Raw genomic sequence first — 18,198 nt, 5'->3', positions numbered from 1 at the left:
TTGCTTCAATTTTCCTGTGTATTCATATCCTTCATCTAATTTTAACCTGAAAACAGGCGTCCAAACTATCGAATGCTCTTCCTACATTCCAGTCAGAAGTGCACACATTTTGAGGAGCTGAAACTATTTTTTTGGTTGAATTCATGAGCCTTACAACAAATCCCAAACAAACCAAAACACAACATAACCACTGTTACTTCCTACTAACCTGAAGCATTTCTCCCCCTGTTCCTCCTAGTGGAAATGTTTGAGGAGACCTCCTTCTCTTTCCGTTTCCACATGCAGCCCTAGGGCAGCAAAATTATGGTGTACCACCTCAGGTACACTGGCTACCTGGCCACACACTGGCCAGTACTTCTCTGAAGTACATCAGAACAAAGGCATGGAGTGGATGCCTATGCAAAGAATACACTTTTCGAGAGCAGTAAGAAGCCCTGTCAGGTACATGTCCCTGCACTGCCAGGCCATATATACCCTGTTCATCTTGTTTCTTACAAATGATTCCATGCCAATTTGCCTTCTCCCTACTCAATGTGTATTTTCTTGATTAAGATTAAAGCAAATCTAATTAGGAACATATTCTAAAACACTGGAAGGAAGAAAACTTGTTTCCAGCTTTCAGTTTAATCCTGTTAGCAGACAGTAAACCTATCCTTGCTTTCTTGTACTGAATTTCCAGAACATTTTAGCTAACACTTTCTAGCATGATGACATGTTCAAATGCAATCAGGATATGGCAGAAAGGTCTTTCTGAAAAGAAGGGCAAGTCATTTTTCACATTACTTGCTCTTTTTTTTCCTTTCACATTGTCATGTTAAGTGGGCCACACTGAATTTAACAGAGAAGATAAGCTATTATTACATTGTGTTCCAAAATCTTCAGAGAAATACCAGAGATAATTGCCTTTAATGTTAATTTAATAAGCAACATTTTTGCATGCAATGTATCTACATTGTGTATTCCAGAGTGGAATTACTAGCTCTAGGAGTAATTTCTTTGTTTACAGAAAGCCAATATATAAGCAGCAGAATTTATATATAAAAGTCCCCTAGCATAAGCAATTTCTATCAAAAATAATGTTATAAACTAAGAGAAAATGGACTTACAAATTCAGAGATGAGAGGTACATAACAGAGATGGCATTTAAGACTTGCTTATATTTTTCCCTAAACTATCTCTTAACAAAGTACTTTTTTCTCAACAAATTTAGTCACATGGCTAATTATTAAACAAAATAATTCTTATTTGAAAGGGTGTACAATCTAAATCAAAGTAAAATAAAAAAAACTTCAAGACCGTTTAGTGGGTGTTTAAAAAGTTTTAGAGAAGTAATTGTTTTGTAAAAAGCATTTAGCTTGTGTTCATTTATTTATTTATTTATTTATTATCTAATCTATAAGTTTTTAGGTTTTCTTGTTGTTATTTGATTGTTTGCTGTTTGTTTTTTTTAAACAACATACAATTATAGGTAAATGTTACCCTCATTATAATGCAGATTCTACTAAGAAAGGAAAACACTACAGATCCTTACCTACCTGTATGATGCATGAAGAATATGACACAGATGGAAGCAATAATGAATTCAAAAGTCTGACCTGTATTAGGGTCACGATGTCAGGACAAGCCAGGCTACTGGCTTGCTTAAATGCTTTATCATACCCCCATTGCAGAAGGGACTGAGGTACATAAAATATGGTGGCATTCATGGGGGAGGAATTTGTTCTGCCTTTTTCAGGCATGATGGACGCAGTCTGTAGTAGAGATTTTTGCAGTCTTATATATCACTGATACTTGGCTTTGTTTAAAAACAAAAAGGGACTACATGGTACAAACTGAGTTGTGCAGTGGTGGAACTGAGAGGTTCTCTGGTCAATATTTTTCTGTTCATTTTCTCCCTAAGGAAACACCCACCCACACCGGGTGCTTTACATCCAAGCCTCTTATAATACTAACAAAATAAACTGAGTTTCTGGCAACAAGTGGGGACCAACTGATTTTTGATGGTCATGCACATGGAGCAAAGTTTGAACAGGGTATTATACTTCAGCCTATGGTAGTGCTGTACTGCTAGGATTTTCCTTTAATTTTGGAATAAATATATCACAGAAACATTAAAAATATAAGACTCCTGTCTGTTTTATTAAAGAAAACCTCTATTAAGTTTCTCATCTAAGAGATTTGATCAGGAATTGTTCATGTTTCTCAAGGTATCTGATTTGTTTCAGTCAGTATCATTTTTAAGAATTACATGAATACTGGATGGGGTAATTTGTGGGACCTGAGAGACTAAAGAAAGATTCTGATTTTTCAAGGATTCTGTCTGGCCAGCAGTATTAATCACATTATACAGGCACCTCTGAGATCACTGTCCCTAGAACAGAAACATTTTCTTGCTCCTGCCCTTACTTGGGCTCAATCACATAGATGACAATGAAAAATATGGAAGAACTGCAGAGCTTCTGCCCTGTGAGTGGTGATACAAATCCAGGAGAAAGCTACCTCTGCCTTACAAATCTCTCACTAGCACAATCTGTAAAATGGGATGTAAACACACTAGGTGAGCTTTCAGACAAGATACAACATAGCTGTCCACCAACAGGCAGAAACTTTATTTTGCAAGCTACCTGAAACCAGCTAAGACTTAATTAAATCACAACTACTAGGCAAAGGCTACCATGTGGTGCTCTGCCTTACCTGCTCACACACCATTTCACTATGGTTCTGCTCTAGGTATTTTTCACTCATGTACAAGGCATGCAAACAGAGGAAACACTAAACCAAATCTGTCTTACTCTGTACAAAGAACATACAGACATCTGCCTTAGTGTTTTAACATGGCTTTGTTTTGGTAACCCACAACAAGTCCAACTGCAACAAACAAATAAAACCCACAGATTTGGAAAGTAATCTTAATGTGATTGGTTATCTAACAATGTAATATCAATTGTAGGTGTTTTTTTTTTTTGTTTTGTTTTTGTTCCACGCCCCCCCCCCTTCCCCAGGCAAGCGCACAATCTGTGAGGAGTTTATAAACTACACATCTTAAACTTGAAAGAGTTATTCCTACTTATTCCTATTAGTAGTATTTGGGATTAAAGCTTTAAGAATTAAATTTATAGAGATCATGAAACTAACATGGGTAAGAAAAATAATTCTAGAGTACAAAAAATTCTTTGGATAACCTGTATATTTCCCAGTAAACCAGTATTTTAGGTCTGTAGGGAATGTAACCAAATTATGAAGTTAACTTTATTACACATTTTCTCTTCCAGCACTGATAACTACAGGAAGCTCTAGTAAAATAAAAGCAATTAAGTATGTATAAGTCCAACTGCATCTTTTTGGTTCAACATGGAACAATCTTTAGCTTGTAGCAAGTCTTTAAGAAAACTGAAATAGTTCTGAATCATTTTTCATTGCCCGGGAGCACACAAACTTATTCTCAGCAGACGTTTAACTTTTCTTAAGTGACCAATCAACAATGGACATTAATTACTTTTTATAATGCTTAATGTGAACTAGAAGATATCTTTGCCCAATACTGCACTCCTGTAAACACTGCCTAGATGTTTGTGATGCCTCTAAAGCATTATATATTGGGCTTATACATATTATCCCTTATCAGGGCTAAAATACAGAAGGATGATTATGGCACGATAATAACATAAAGTGATGTAGATCATATGGTGATGTTGAGTGCACATTGTTGCTTATTACTTTAACACTAAAGTGAACACACTCCTGAAACTTCACAGAGCTCAAACATGCTGTTGTTGCAATTACTGTAAGGCATAGAGAAAACATGCTTTGGTAAATGGACAAGTAGAAAACAAAATAAAATAAAAAATTAAAAAAAAAAAAAAAGGAAAGAAAGTTATATATATTTTTTAATAAGTATTTTCTGTAACTTTTCATGATCTAGAATTTTGAATGTCATGACATTTTTGCAGCCAACAATGATATGATGTTGAACACTGGAAGCAATACTGGACTGGAGACATAAAATAGATGTGTAAATTTATGACATGAATTTACTCTAGTGTATTATTTACATGGGGTTCTTGGAGCTCTGCAGATAGAAATGTTGGTCATTTATACACTCATGAAACTACCGCAAGTGATGATTTTGAAAACAACTTTCTAAATACATATTTGTAATCTGCTGAGAAAAATTATAAAGCATCTTTTGCTTTGTGAAATGATGAGAAGGACGTGATCCCTATGATAAAAATATTGAAAACAATCTTGCTATCTAGAATGAAGCCAACACATATCTTAAATGTAACAAAACTCTATTATAATATTTGGAGAACTGTAGCTAGGCAGTGTATAACACTACAGAGGAAAATTCTCCCACTCCTTTCCAAAGGTCCATTATTGGACCTTTTTAATGGAACTTACCTTTGTTTGCCCATCATGTCTCATCAAGAAGATGAATTTTATATCCAGCTTTGTAATAAGGAGAACAAATACTCATTTTTCTGTAATAAATAGGCCCACACTGAGGTTCCTATAGTCATTATATTTAGCTTCTCTTTTGTCATTGTGCTAATCTCTTATGATGAAAGCTTTTAAAACTTCTTTATTTCCATCGCCAAACTCCAATCTATTGTCAAATTGTGGTCTTTATATATGAAATACCTGTTAAATCAACTTTTATTTTCTTGCTGTGCAGATTTGTGAAATGAAAAACATTTTTTGAGAGGTTTCATTAAAATGTTACAGGTATTAGTCCTGGCATTTGCTCCGTTTCAGAGGAGTGTGTATCACAATACACACATACCTCTTAGACTCTGTTGCTAAGCAGTTTTGTGGAAAACATGCAGTTTAGCTTTACTTTCACATGTTATGATAGAAAATGATTGTCACATATCTTGTGTACCATAACTTACAGTTGTTCTCACTGGAAGAAATTACCAGCACTGAGATAAAAAAGGTGATTCCAATATATCCGACTAAACAGAATCAAGTAAATCAAGTTTGGACTCGATTATCTTGAGGTCTCTTCCAACCTAGAAATTCTGTGAAGTTCAGAACCAAATTAAAACTTTGTATGATTAATCCGTATAAGTAATTATAACAACAATATAATTTCCATATACTGAATACAGTTCAATAAAATTAAAACCTAATGAGCTTCATGACATATTACTAGGATCAATTTGAATTTAGTAAACGTGTCAGTTTTTTGTCAAGATTTGTTTTAAAAATTATGCAAAATTAATTATACAATATTAATCATTTTAAATTAATTAAATTAATTATGCAAAATTAAATTTAAGGCAGAGCCTTAATTTTTTTTTTTTTTAAGAGTGTATCTCCTCTTTCAGACTTGCAGTGCTGGAAATATTTGCTGTTAGTTAAAACTTCAAGTCTACTATTTTCTAACCCTTTCTATAGTTACTGCTATTTCCTAGGGCCACGTGTAATGTCTGGTCATCTGTACCTGCATTAATTACATTTACTAGTGTTCTTTAAATGTATTTTCTATTCTTATCTGCATTGACTTAATGATTCAAATTTTGAAAACAATTTAAAATATTCTATTAAATGTCTAGTGCAAACTGCTATGAGTCCAAAGGGGCGAAAGCATGAAAATAGAAGAGTAGCAAGCTTAAAGTTGAATACATGAAAAAATCTATACAGACATATAATTTGCAGGACATGATAACCCTCTGCCCAGTCCAGAAGATCAAAATAAAACAAGGTACCATAAAGAATGCGGAAAAAAAAAAAAAAAAAAAAAAAAAAAAAAAAGTTGTACCATAAAGAATGTGGAAAAAAAAAAAAAAGTTGCTGCACTGTAACTGAAAACAGCTGAAATGGATGATAATCCATTCTGGTAATCAAATACATATTGGTTAGAAAAAAAGTGTTTAAAGCTTGAGGAAATACCTGGATATGAGATAAGTTATTACTGGTGTAGGTTAAATTGTTTGAATGAGATGTTGGGACCTAAAACTGGGAGGAGCAGCAGACCTGCAGGCTCAGTGGATGCATGTAGTCTCATAATTATGGTGGAGGTACCTACTTAAACTGCTACACAGTTGTGCAGCAAATAGTTAAATAATTTAATGATTTGTTTGAAAAGTTTGGCATAGAAAATATCTGCTGTAAACCTTTGTAATTCTCTGGTCCAACAAGTTTTCTGAGTCCCTAGACTTAGCCCATTAGAGAAAGTTTAATTGAGAGACTATGAACAAATGTTCATAGAAACTACCAAAGATCCTGCTGACCTTCCTGATCTTTAGATCAGACCACAAGAGTACATCTGCTTTCATTTAACATTAGACTGAAGTGTGATAAAGAGAGATATTACCTTTAACACGTGTGTTTTTGAAATCCAATATTATCTTTTTGTATGTGCGGTTCTTTTAACCTTTAAAGTTTTTCATATATGGTTACTTTAGTAGAGGCAGGCTGCCATAAAACATATCCAGCTGACAAAGCTATTGGAAAACAGAGGTCAAGAAAGGTGTCCTGGATACTATCCAAAAAAAAAAAAAGAAAGATTTTTTTCAGTGTTCATATTTTGGGTGAGGTAGTGGTAGAAACAGATTACTTAGTCTATTGTGGGGAAAAAAAAAAATATAAAAAAAATCCTGTAGCATTGTTACATTTTAGGTTAAACCTGGCAGTCTTCAAAGAATGAATTCTGAAGTTCAACCCATTAGCTCCTAGACTTTTAACACCTCAAAGTAAACAACAAGTATTTAGGAAAACAAACAAACAAAACCCCCAAAACCTTCTGCTCTGAAGTTCAGATGAGGACATCCATTAATATTTAAACCTGAACATTGGATATAGAGATTTAACATTTGGTTACAAACCTTATGAGGGCATTTTATAATATATAAAATTTCAGCAAATGCATAACATTCTTTTAAAAAAAGTGTTAAAATATATAAGTGGATATGTCTTAGATCAAGAGAAATAAAGCTGAGCATACATGAAATCAGCAAAATACAGGGGACAACTTTATCTGAATGCCATTCCTGTATTACAGAAATCTTTTTTTACAAATTATATGACGTCATGGCTGCACTTCAGGAAGAGTCAGCTCAGATGAAACATGTGATAGTGAAGCACAGTTTTGTGTTTTTCATGTTTGTTTGTTTGTTTGTTTTTTAAGATATTTTTATTCTTTTTTTTTTTTTTTTTATGATTGTCCAGCAGAAATTTCTAATTCCCACAGAATTCAGTGTTGTAATGCAGAGTTGAAAGGAAGCAAAGAGAACATAGTTTACAAAGAAACAACTTGTTAATAAGATGTTGCTCTAGCTACATCACTGAGGTCATTTAAGTCATTCTCTCTTGTAAGAGCAGTAGGAATGGCTGAGTGATTTAGTCATTTAGTAAATGACTGAACTAGATCAGACTCTTGAGAAATCCATGGGATGAAGAGTAGTTGTTCAGATGTGCAGGTGCTACTACTCAGTTTCTGGAAATTACCCTCTTCTGACAGCTAATTCAATCTAATTACATATGCAAGATTCTGTTACTTTTTCCATACATGACTCATTTTCAAAAGTGTACTGTTGTAAGGGTTATACTACATATCTTCTCAAAACACCTGTTGAAAAGAAATAGGTTAAACCTATAAAGGAAATGCAGCATACAGCAGAGGTGCACTTCTGCAAATACTTAAAGAAAAAAAGGAAAAAAAGTCAGCATCTATTTCAAATTTATGACTGAAAGCCTACTGATGTTTACAGCACTGTATTAATATTTTCTTGATCTCTCTGATCAAAACCTATTGGATATTTATTTTCCTGAAAGCTACTAGTCAGTTCTGAATATTATGCTGTTTAATCAGCTAAAGAGTAAGGCATGATACAGTGACTGTAAAAGGTCAACTGAATGTACTCAAAGATGAAAAGCAGTAGATATAATCGTGTTGGAATTAGAGATATATAACATCATCCAGGTCATATTTCGGCCAAAGTAGGGTTGTTTCCTGGACTGTATTTTCTAACGATTTGTTAATTTTTTTAAAGGACTTAATAAGGGAGTTATCTGAACATTCATTTTAACCCAGAATTTAAAAACAATATAGTTGGTTGAACTTCTCTGCAGATTTTTGTAGCTGAATACTACCATGGCTGCTTTCCACTGAAGATTCACCTATTAAATTTTAAAATTAGTTCAAAAGTTGGATTAAAATACACTTAAGTTGTTTTCTTGCATTCTTTTGGCATCTTAAGGCTCTTTCAAAAAAGGGATATCAAGTTTAAAAGGCATCTTTTCTTTCAGATTCAAATATGACTCAATGCTCCTAGACATTTGCACAGTACAGCTGTTAGAGCTTTCCCAAACACAATTGCTAAAGATATGTATAGACATTAGAAGAAGGATAATTACTGCTACTTTCACTGCTGTTGCAAAACAGCGTTTCATGAAAATATCTAAATTGTACTTTAACTGGCTTCAAAATTCCATTTGAGTGTCTTAAATTAACAGCATCAGGAAAAGAGCACATGAATACAACTTAACTCACTGACATACATTTGTTCACTAAGAAAATTTTGTGTATAAAATCAGGATGTAATTAAAAGCAAATCTGTTTCAACCTGTATTTATATGAGCCTTGTTAAACATCTGAAGACTGTAACACTGAACTGTCTGTGACAAACTTATAACTGTGCTACTTTGGAAAAAATAATTCACTATTAAATAGAATAGACTTCAGTGACTAATGGGGTTCATACTAAATCCATGCTGCTTGTTCTGGATGGTTGAAATCAAAAGAACACTTTTCACCACTTGGAGTCTGGACGTGCTTTGAAAACCCTAGACTTCCCTCTCTTTGATCCAATGAAATGAAGTGAAACATGTAGCCTCTAGGCAGTTTTTAGGTATTGAAAGATCAAATAGATGCTATTACAGTGCAATTTGCTTGGTGAAGCCTAACAGAAAGGATCTGCTTAAAAGTAACTGTATTTTGCAGACCACATAGAAGAGAAAAAAGTAACAAAGCTGAAATTATAGTACATTTGGAGTGTAGACAAATGTTACTGAAAAATACATTATTTCCTAACATTGATAAGGTTAAAGATCTATACATTCAGTTAGTAAGCTACACTGGGATTAGATCTAGCCCTGCAGTGTGCATAACATGAGCTTGGGTTTGTCTTGGATGTTTTTTTTTTGTTTTGTTTTTTTTTAATTTTTAAGGAGTAAATGTGTTCAAATGGCTCATCAGAATCGAGTTATACATTTAACCTATACCTCATTTTGGTCATTTTTTTTTTCCTGTGCACGTATTCCTTATGAATTAAATATTTTCATTACTTCGATAACTCTCCTCAAATTTCCATTTTTTTTTTTTCCCCACCTCTAATTTCCTGAAGATTTGTTGCTTTGGATGGATAATCATCCAATAAGGTTTTAGGATTCCCAAAAATTTTATTGAATGAAATGGCAGTTCTAAATAGCTACACAAGACAAAAACTCTAGAAATATACTCATACAAATATTCCCTTATCATACATTGTGTTTACCATGCTCTGATTATTTTGTAACAGAAAAACTGAGCCAATGTAATACCAGCAATTATTCAAATCAAGAGTGGCATCCCAACTTTTCATATAAGAATTTGACACAGAACAAAGGACATGCACTTAAGAATTCACTGGAATTTGGTGCTCTGTACAGGTTTGAATTCAAGGTTACAGTATTTTTCTCTAATCTCCTGTAGACATTCTTTTTTCTTTCTTCCCCCCCCCCCCCACTCCATAAGAGAATTTGAATCTTTCTAAGAAAAAGAAACCACACAAGTAAATGTAGATACCACTGTGCTGTGTTGGTTTTTTTTTTTTTTGTTTGTTTGTTTGTTTGTTTTGCTTTGTCTTTTCCTTTACTTCTTTAAAATCCTTGTCTACAGTAGGGAAACTTGTATGGTTGATACAAGTAGCCTTCTTCAAGACTTACAGTTATGCGCTTTTGCTTTTTAACTGTTTCCTGACATTCCTTTAGAAAAGAGTACAAATAATCACCAAGTATAGTGCAGAGAAATTTAATAAGATCAAAAGTACTATTTTTGTACTAAGAACTGAATTTTGTAAAGGAGTTCAAATCATTCATTCAATTGTGATCTAGCAAGCATTAATTTGTCCACTGCTCCTGGAAAATTAATAAATTATCAAATAATCAGTACAGTTCTGTTTACACAAGGTTAATGTGAGGATCAAAACGTGCTTTAATTTTAGTATCACAGTTTCCAGTAATCACTTATTTCCAGTTATGTAAGCCAAATTTCACCACCTTATGCATAAATAGAATTACCTATTTTGCATTCATTCATAAACCTGGTTCTAGAAAACAGTGATATTCTTCATGATTGAAGAATACACAGGCATACGAGTGTTCACAGATTGTGAAAAGCTGCTATTAAGCATTAAAGTAAAGTCAGCTGGACAGTTTTGTTTCTTTATAGAGATAGACACTTTTGAATCCCATTTTCTTTTTTCTTGAATGTAGATTTGATTTTACAGATCTAATTTTAGGTCTAATTTTCAGCTATGATTAAGTGACCCAGTAGCTGGAATCCTGTTTTTAAAACTGACATAGCCTTCCAAACAGCTAATGAATAACATAATAATATTAATTTCATTCACCAACTGCCAGGTTCTTAACACCGATAAGGAACAGCCAGAAAGTAAATTTTTTTTTTTTTTAATTGTTTATTTAATTGTTTTTGTTTTTTTTTTTAATTGTTTAAAAGTTTATTTAAAGATATAGTAAGTGTTGTTTTATCCTAACTCTTTATGTTAACTCTTATTGTGTTAAAACTGATAAATGATTTCACAATATCTATGTTGCCTGTGACTGCTAAATTTTGAGACTTGGCAGTGGTACTTGAGTATTCAAGGTGTAAATCATGTCACATCTCATTAATTAAGGCTAGTAAATCCTGTGAAACAGTTAGAAGACTTGATTGAAAAATACTATTGTTACTTTGATGGCACTATCTTCAGAGATGAAGGTATTTCATGGTTTTGCAATAACAACTCACAACTGAAGGTTTCATTAGGTTGTCAACCTATTTCTACTGTCACTATTAAAAGATAATCATAGGATCATAGAGTATCCTGAGTCAGAAGGGACCCACAAAGGTCCTCAAATCCAACTCCTGGCTCCACACAGGTCTACCCAAAAATTCAGACCATATGATGAAGATATATGATCTATTGGACATATGACAATCCAAACACTTCTTAAATTCCGACAGGCTTGGTGCCATGACTACTTCCCTGGGGGAGCCTGTTCCAGTGTGTGACCACCCTCTTGGTGAAAAACCTCTTCCTGATAGCCAGTCTGATCCTCTTCTGTCACAGCTTGACATCATTCCTTCAGGTCCTATCACTGGTCACTAAAGAGAACTGATCGGTGCCTGTCTCTCCACCTCCCCTCGTGAGGAAGCTGTAGACAGTGATGAGGCCTCACCTCAGCCTCCTCCTTTCCAGGCTGAACAGGCCAAGTGACCTCATCCACTCCTCATACATCTAAACTGATAGCACATACATTTGTAAATCCTATGCCTGGGATACACTTTTTTTTTTTTTTCTCTGTAAGGAACACAAACCACACTTAAAACCTTTGACCTTCATTCATGTTTTTCAGCTTATAGTTTGATCTTATCTCTCCATAAATTACATATTTTTCTGACTATTTTACATGACTGCTTAAAGAAAAACAGCAGTAGTATATGTTTCTTGCCTGTCATTACAGTAACTTTTTTTTTTCTCTTAATTGAGAGAAGGAATGAAACTTGGGTTTCCAAAGACTAACCAGAGAATAAGGACTGCAAAATTAAGATTCTTGGTTTTAGGTAAGCATAGATTGAAGATTGTTGTCAAAAAAAACAACTCTAGCAAAAAAAAAAATTGCACACACTTTTCATGTTATACTTGGCTGAGCTCATCGAAAAAAGAACATTAGCCATAGAAAGCAAACAAGTAGAAAAAAATATCGTGACTGACCTAGTATGTTAAGGACAAAAGTGCTACTACGTAAATGCAGCAGCCAAAACAATAAAGAGCTACGTCACGCTTCTCACTTAATCTGATGATGAAATAGCAAAGCCAATACAGAATAGAAAAATTCTGCAAAGACAGGCAAACTTAGCTAACCAAAGAGCATTATTCCATTTGCCTATCCCCCCCACCCCCGCCAAGAGGTTTAAATAAATGTGTGACTGAACAGTAGGAAATTTTATCTTCAAAACGTTTTACTCATTAGGCAAATTTAGAAATAACATACATGTTTGTAGCCTTCCTTCATCATGTTGCTGAGCATTTTACTTTAGTTTTTAAATGGTCTTTTCATGTATGCTTATATTCTAAATTAATAGTTTGATGTTGTCAGTTACATTAACTTACTCAGCAATACAATACTGAGGTATCAATTGGAATACTTTAGGAAATAAGAAGCATGTCTAAGTTTGTTCTCCTGCTAGAATCAAATAAAAATGTCAAAAGTACTGCAATCAGACAGTTCAGATATGAATATTCATTGGCAACTGTTCGTGACAGATTTATGAATGCTTTCACCTGCTGGTGGAAAAACATTAAGTTGCAAAATAAAGCTATTAAAGTAAGCGAAAAGGAGGAAAAAAAGATATACACAGATGGATGATGATCTTGGAATTATGCAATCTTGTGAGAAAAGAATGGTTTTATTTTTCATATTATGAAAACATTTGTTTTATATATGCAGATTGCCAAGGTCTTAGCATTTAACTTGCTAACATCACACAACCCTCTCCAAACACTATTCCCAGTTTATGTGAAATGATGCACACAGCTAATCTAATCACTAGCTTGTGGCAGAAGCACATGCAAGGGTAATTCTTAGAGGATTTTGACTGCTATGCTGACTGCAATTTTCCTATACTGTTTATAAAAAAAAAAAAAAAAGAAATCTCCATTAAGAGAAGAGAATTTTGTTGTCTAGGATAAAGGGTTTGATTATAAATACACTCCAAAGAAAAATACATAGCACTTCTAGAGTGTTTTAAGCCTGAGGATTTGAGATTGCTTTAAACATATTGTCTCATGATTTTTAAGAGGAAAGCATTACCCACACTTTGTAGATGGGGAATCAGACGAATACAGGGAATAACTGATTATTCCAGTTTAAAAGAAAAACAAAACGTGCAGATTAGAGGCAAATAAACTATTTCATTATTTTACTGATGGATTAAATGTTTTCTGTGAGTTAAGGCACTATTTTAATAATTTATGATGGAGAACACTCGTGATTTGAAGTTAAAAGGTATGTAAAAAAGTATGGACTTGCATTACCCTTTGCATCATGGGAGACTTCCTTGCGTATTCTATGGAGTAATCTAAATTTTGAAAATTTGTCTTCATTTCAATTGTTTATTGGAAATGTAAGTGAAACATGCTTAAATTCAGGTTACTCTAATGCAGGCACTTAAACAAATTTTTACTATCACTATCTATAAATACCTCAGTGGACTTGTTTGATACTGTCTTGCAGAGCTCCATAAAGATAAAATCAGAAGGAAATGAAGCAGAATAAGAAATAAAGGACCATAACAATAGTTTTTGATGAAAGAACAAAGGGGAGCTGCTAAATGGGGAATCACCTACCTAGGTTTGCTGTGCTGGCAAGATTTATCTCTCCCTGAAATAGAAATAAATGCAATAATAAAAAATGAATTAGTTTAAGCAAGAAAGAATTTTGAGTGGGTATGTTAGCAACAACTGTATTCAAGACTCTGGGAGGAGGAAGAAGAAGCCATACAAACTGGTACCAAATAGCAGAGCAACTATTAAAGGAATGCAAGGTTAACAACAGAAGATTCAATTTTTCTTGAGAATATACATGAATTTTGAGGGAAGTTTTTCTTGCTTCAAATATTTATCCATATCTGTGGGTAAAATAGAAGACTGTACTATCTTGAAACAGCTCATTTTATTAGGATGTATTAAGACTGTTATGTTCTCTGGGAAGAAGCAGGTAAAAGAGGGACAGTGGTAGAACCTGTCAAAAAGAGTTAGACCAGACAAGTATCCTGCAGTGAAAGAATGGTGAAAGCACACTTCCTCTCTCACTGAATGATCTAATATTCACTGGAAGAAAAGTAAGACATTTACTGCAGAAATGAACTCAGAGGGACAAAAAGGAACCAATATGTGCTGCCTAGCTTTTACACTGTGCAAACAACATTTGATCATTTGATCTTGTGTAGTGCTTATAAATGCTGAATATGGTGTGATCTTTGTACTCTTTGTATTTCTGGCAATCAGAAATTCTAGATGTATCCTAAGGCTCTACCTTCTAAAATGTGTTCCCCCCCCCAAACATCTTTTTGAGCCTATTCATGCATTCAGCATCAACAGCATAATCCAACAGTAACATACCCAATTTAAGAAAGAATTCAGTCAACAAAAGAACTACCTTCTATTTTAAGCCTGTTACTTGGTAATTTAATCATGTGTCTACGAGATTTTGTGTTCAGAGAAAAAGCAAATTACTGTTCTGCACCTTTTCCCTACTAACCTTTCAAGCCACTTCCTAGGAGTGAGCCTTACTCAAGGTAGCTTCCCACCAAAGTCAGATAGGTTTAGAATGGCCTCTCCAAACCTGTAATGTACAGTAGGTTAAAGGATTTGGCCCCAGCAAATAGACATATTTGTAAACACTACTTTTTGTTGTGAGAAACACAGAAAAAATTGTCTGTAGTCATGTTCTTCAGCTACAGAGTTAGAAATTACCAAAGAAGTCAGAAAATACATGCTTGAAATTTGTCAAATATTTGTAACAACAACAACAATATATATATATATATATATTATTTTATATATATATATATATATATATATATGTATATATAAAAAGCTTGGGTGACAATTCTTACTTCATTTGCCATTACAGAAACAATTCATTCAGATTTTTTTTCCCCTCCTACAGGTATATTAGCAAGTCTCTGTGACAAATTTGTAGTTTATTCATATTCTCCGTAAGTGTTTCCTGCCAGCAATATGAACAGAGGCTTTCAGAAAGCAGTTGCAGAAATAGAGTTCCTTTCTAATCAGGAATTAATGTAACAATTAACACATACAAAACCTTACAAGAGCACCATCACAACTAAAATTATTCAGGATGTGTAAACTGCACCTAAACATTCTCAATAGTGTACCACTCTACTATTAAAACTTTATCAGAGAATGCATGAACATTTCTCTTTCTTACTCATTTATGAATGATTACTTTGCCATATTCTATACTTTTTGGAGTGAGGTCACTCCCTTTCACTCATTTATGCTGTCATGAAACCTGATTTCCATTTGATTGAATTCAGTTTGACTGTTTTCTCCCATCCACTATTTAATTTCAAACATTTCATCCTATATGTTGCTGTTTTTTTCACCCCAATAAAAGGCTGCTGTGGCAAAAAAATCATGTTAACATTTTGTTTCTCCAAAATAACAATTTCAATGATTTCTTTCCCCTTTCATGATAACTTGATGACAGAGGGACAGAATTTAATTTGGGTCATGATCTCATTTTTTGTCTTTGGAGTTTTAATCAAAAAATGTTGTAAAGAGTTAATATTTTCTTGGCTTCTTATATACAAGAATTTGTAGCAGTGTGCATGAAAAAGAAAGATTTATATGTATTACTTAAGAGCACTAAAGGAACGCCAGTTTTGAAGGAGGAAGAAAAATAAATTTTTCCTTGACTTTCATGACTACCAAAAATTAAATGCAAGGGCCAGTTACATTCACAGTGTGATTTTGCAATAGTGACAGTTTCTGTTGTTACTATGTTTAGAATCTGAATGAGAAGCTATTTTCAACAATCTTTTAATTATATTTTGAGCAGAAAACATATTTTCATCATCTCATATGTGGAAAAAGATTTTTGTAACCTGATCTGATCACTGAATCTATGAATCATAACTGGGTACCTATTATATATTATCTTAGTAATAAGTTGACCCACATTATTTTTCCTGTAATGTTTTCATTCTTAGGGCTCCCATGTGAGACTGGTAAGCACTATTATCTTCATTTTATGAAAGGGAAACAGACTCATGGAAGTTTAAAGATAGAATTCTGATTCCATTATAATCAGTAACAATATTTTCATTGACTCATTCTAATTAGCTTTCCCATTATTATTCAAGACTGTCTAAAAGTCAAAAATTAAACTCAGTTCTTGCACATCCCAGCCTATCCTCTATCCCTAATAAAAATAATTAAATAAAAACCTCATGTAATCTGCAGAATGCTTTCTCACACACAGCATTACATTTATTAAGAAATAAGAATTTAGTCAAATAGCTAACATATCTTAGTATAAAATGTTCTTTAAGTAGTAGCATAGAATTTTGTATATGTTTAGGTCTTTTTGTTTAATACACATCTAAACTGACTTGATTCAAAATTTCACTTTGAAGTTTTTTTTTTTTTTTTTTTTTTTTTTTTTGTTTGTTTGTTTTTTAAATCTTCATGCTCCCCTCTCTTCTCCCAAAATATACCAAATATCCACTTGATAGATTTAAAAAAGGAACAGGATACCGTGCCTGGAAATATTTTTCACAATCAAAACACTGTTATGCACGTGGATGAAGCATTACCACAGAACAATATGGTGTGTAATTGTATGTATGCTGAATGTTCTCATTTTCGAAACAAGCTACGTGATAACAGCTCTGACACATCTCATTAAAGGTCCATTTTCCATACCGTTCAGAGTGTTGATGATTTTCAGATGTATTGTGTTATAGATGAATTTGTAAATTAAACAAATATGCTTGAAACACTGCTGATTCAAAATATAATAAATCACTCACCTTTCCCAAGTTAGTTGTCTAGTGATGAATAGTGTTGCAAACAAACAAACAAAATCATATTTATTTCTATCATGTAGGACTATTCTGGTATGACAGCTATAAGAACTCAGAAATTTCAAACATTTCTCACTGTTTTCTACAGTGGTTCTCAAATAAATTTTTTGACGTTTCAGTGAACCATGGTTTATAGCATTGTTTCTCACCAGATTTTCTCTTCCTTTTCATCATGGTATGTGATAAAAAGTAACAGTCCCAGTAACAGTCAGCTAGACTGCTTTAATTATACACACATTAGTGCCATGAAAACAATGAAGGGACTGGAGAATCTCGCCTGTAAGGAAAGGTTGAGAGAGCTAGGATTTTTTAGCCTAAAAGCTCTGACGTGGAATCTCATCAATGTCCATAAATACCTGAAGGGAAGGTGCAAAGAGGTCAGAGCCAGGTTCTTCAGTGATTCTCAGGGACAGGCAATGGGCACATATAGAAATGCAGGAGGTTTCCTCTGAACATTTACTGTCAGGGCAACTGAGCATTGGCACAGGTTGTCCAGAGAGGTTGTGGAGATACTGCATCCTTGCAGATACACAAAAGCCATTTGACCATGGACCTGGGCAGCCTGCGCTAGGTGGTCCTGTTTTAACAAGGAGGTAGGACCAGATGACCTCCAGAGATCTCTTCCAACCTCAACCACTCTGTGATTCTGTAAGGGCATGATAACTACTCAGGCACTAAACCATATTTTTGCTGTAAGGCTGCTGAGGGGATTGCATGCATATGCTGTTCTTTTTTCTTTTTCCATAAGTATACAGTCACTTCCACAGGAAAACAAACAAACAAACAAATGGGACAGTAATCAGATGCAAAGAAATCACCCAACTTTCAATACTTTACACTGGAGAAGTGGTTGCTAAAAAGGGAGAAGGCAAGAAGACAATGGGTTTGGATGAAAGCTTGCTAAACATGTCAGCAAATAAATCAAATGGTGAGTCGGTCTTTACAAAGGAAAATGAATATTGACATAAGCTGTTTAAAGTGTTGTTGGAAATGAGCAAGATCATTGTCATTGAATTAAGTCTGAGGAAAAACAGTAAACCAAACAGAATACAAAATCTGTAGCAACTAAAACACAGTAGAAGTAGTATTGAATTTGCCTTTAACAGGCTGCTGAACCAAGGCCCATGGAACACAATGGAGCTGCTGCTGAACGAGGTTCTGCAGCAAACGTAAACACCAGTTACTCAATAGCAAAGTAAACTGCTTATTTATACAGTGAAATAAACTCTTATGAAGGTTTTAAACTTGCTATTTATTTTCCATTTTTCTATCCATTGCTCTGAAAAATATTTTGCAATTCTTTTACTTCATGTCCT

The 18,198-nt window shown here is 33.8% G+C and overlaps 1 protein-coding gene across 1 annotated transcript in view; it reads right to left on the bottom strand.

Annotated features, from left to right (window-relative positions):
- Positions 1-18,198, bottom strand: part of ROBO2 (roundabout guidance receptor 2) — a 625,847-nt gene that overhangs the window by 553,191 nt on the left and 54,458 nt on the right. The window lies entirely within an intron of this gene.

The sequence above is a fragment of the Anas acuta genome, chromosome 1, assembly GCF_963932015.1.
Source record: "Anas acuta chromosome 1, bAnaAcu1.1, whole genome shotgun sequence".
Classification (NCBI taxonomy): domain Eukaryota; kingdom Metazoa; phylum Chordata; class Aves; order Anseriformes; family Anatidae; genus Anas; species Anas acuta.
This window is presented reverse-complemented; position numbering and strand designations above follow the sequence as displayed.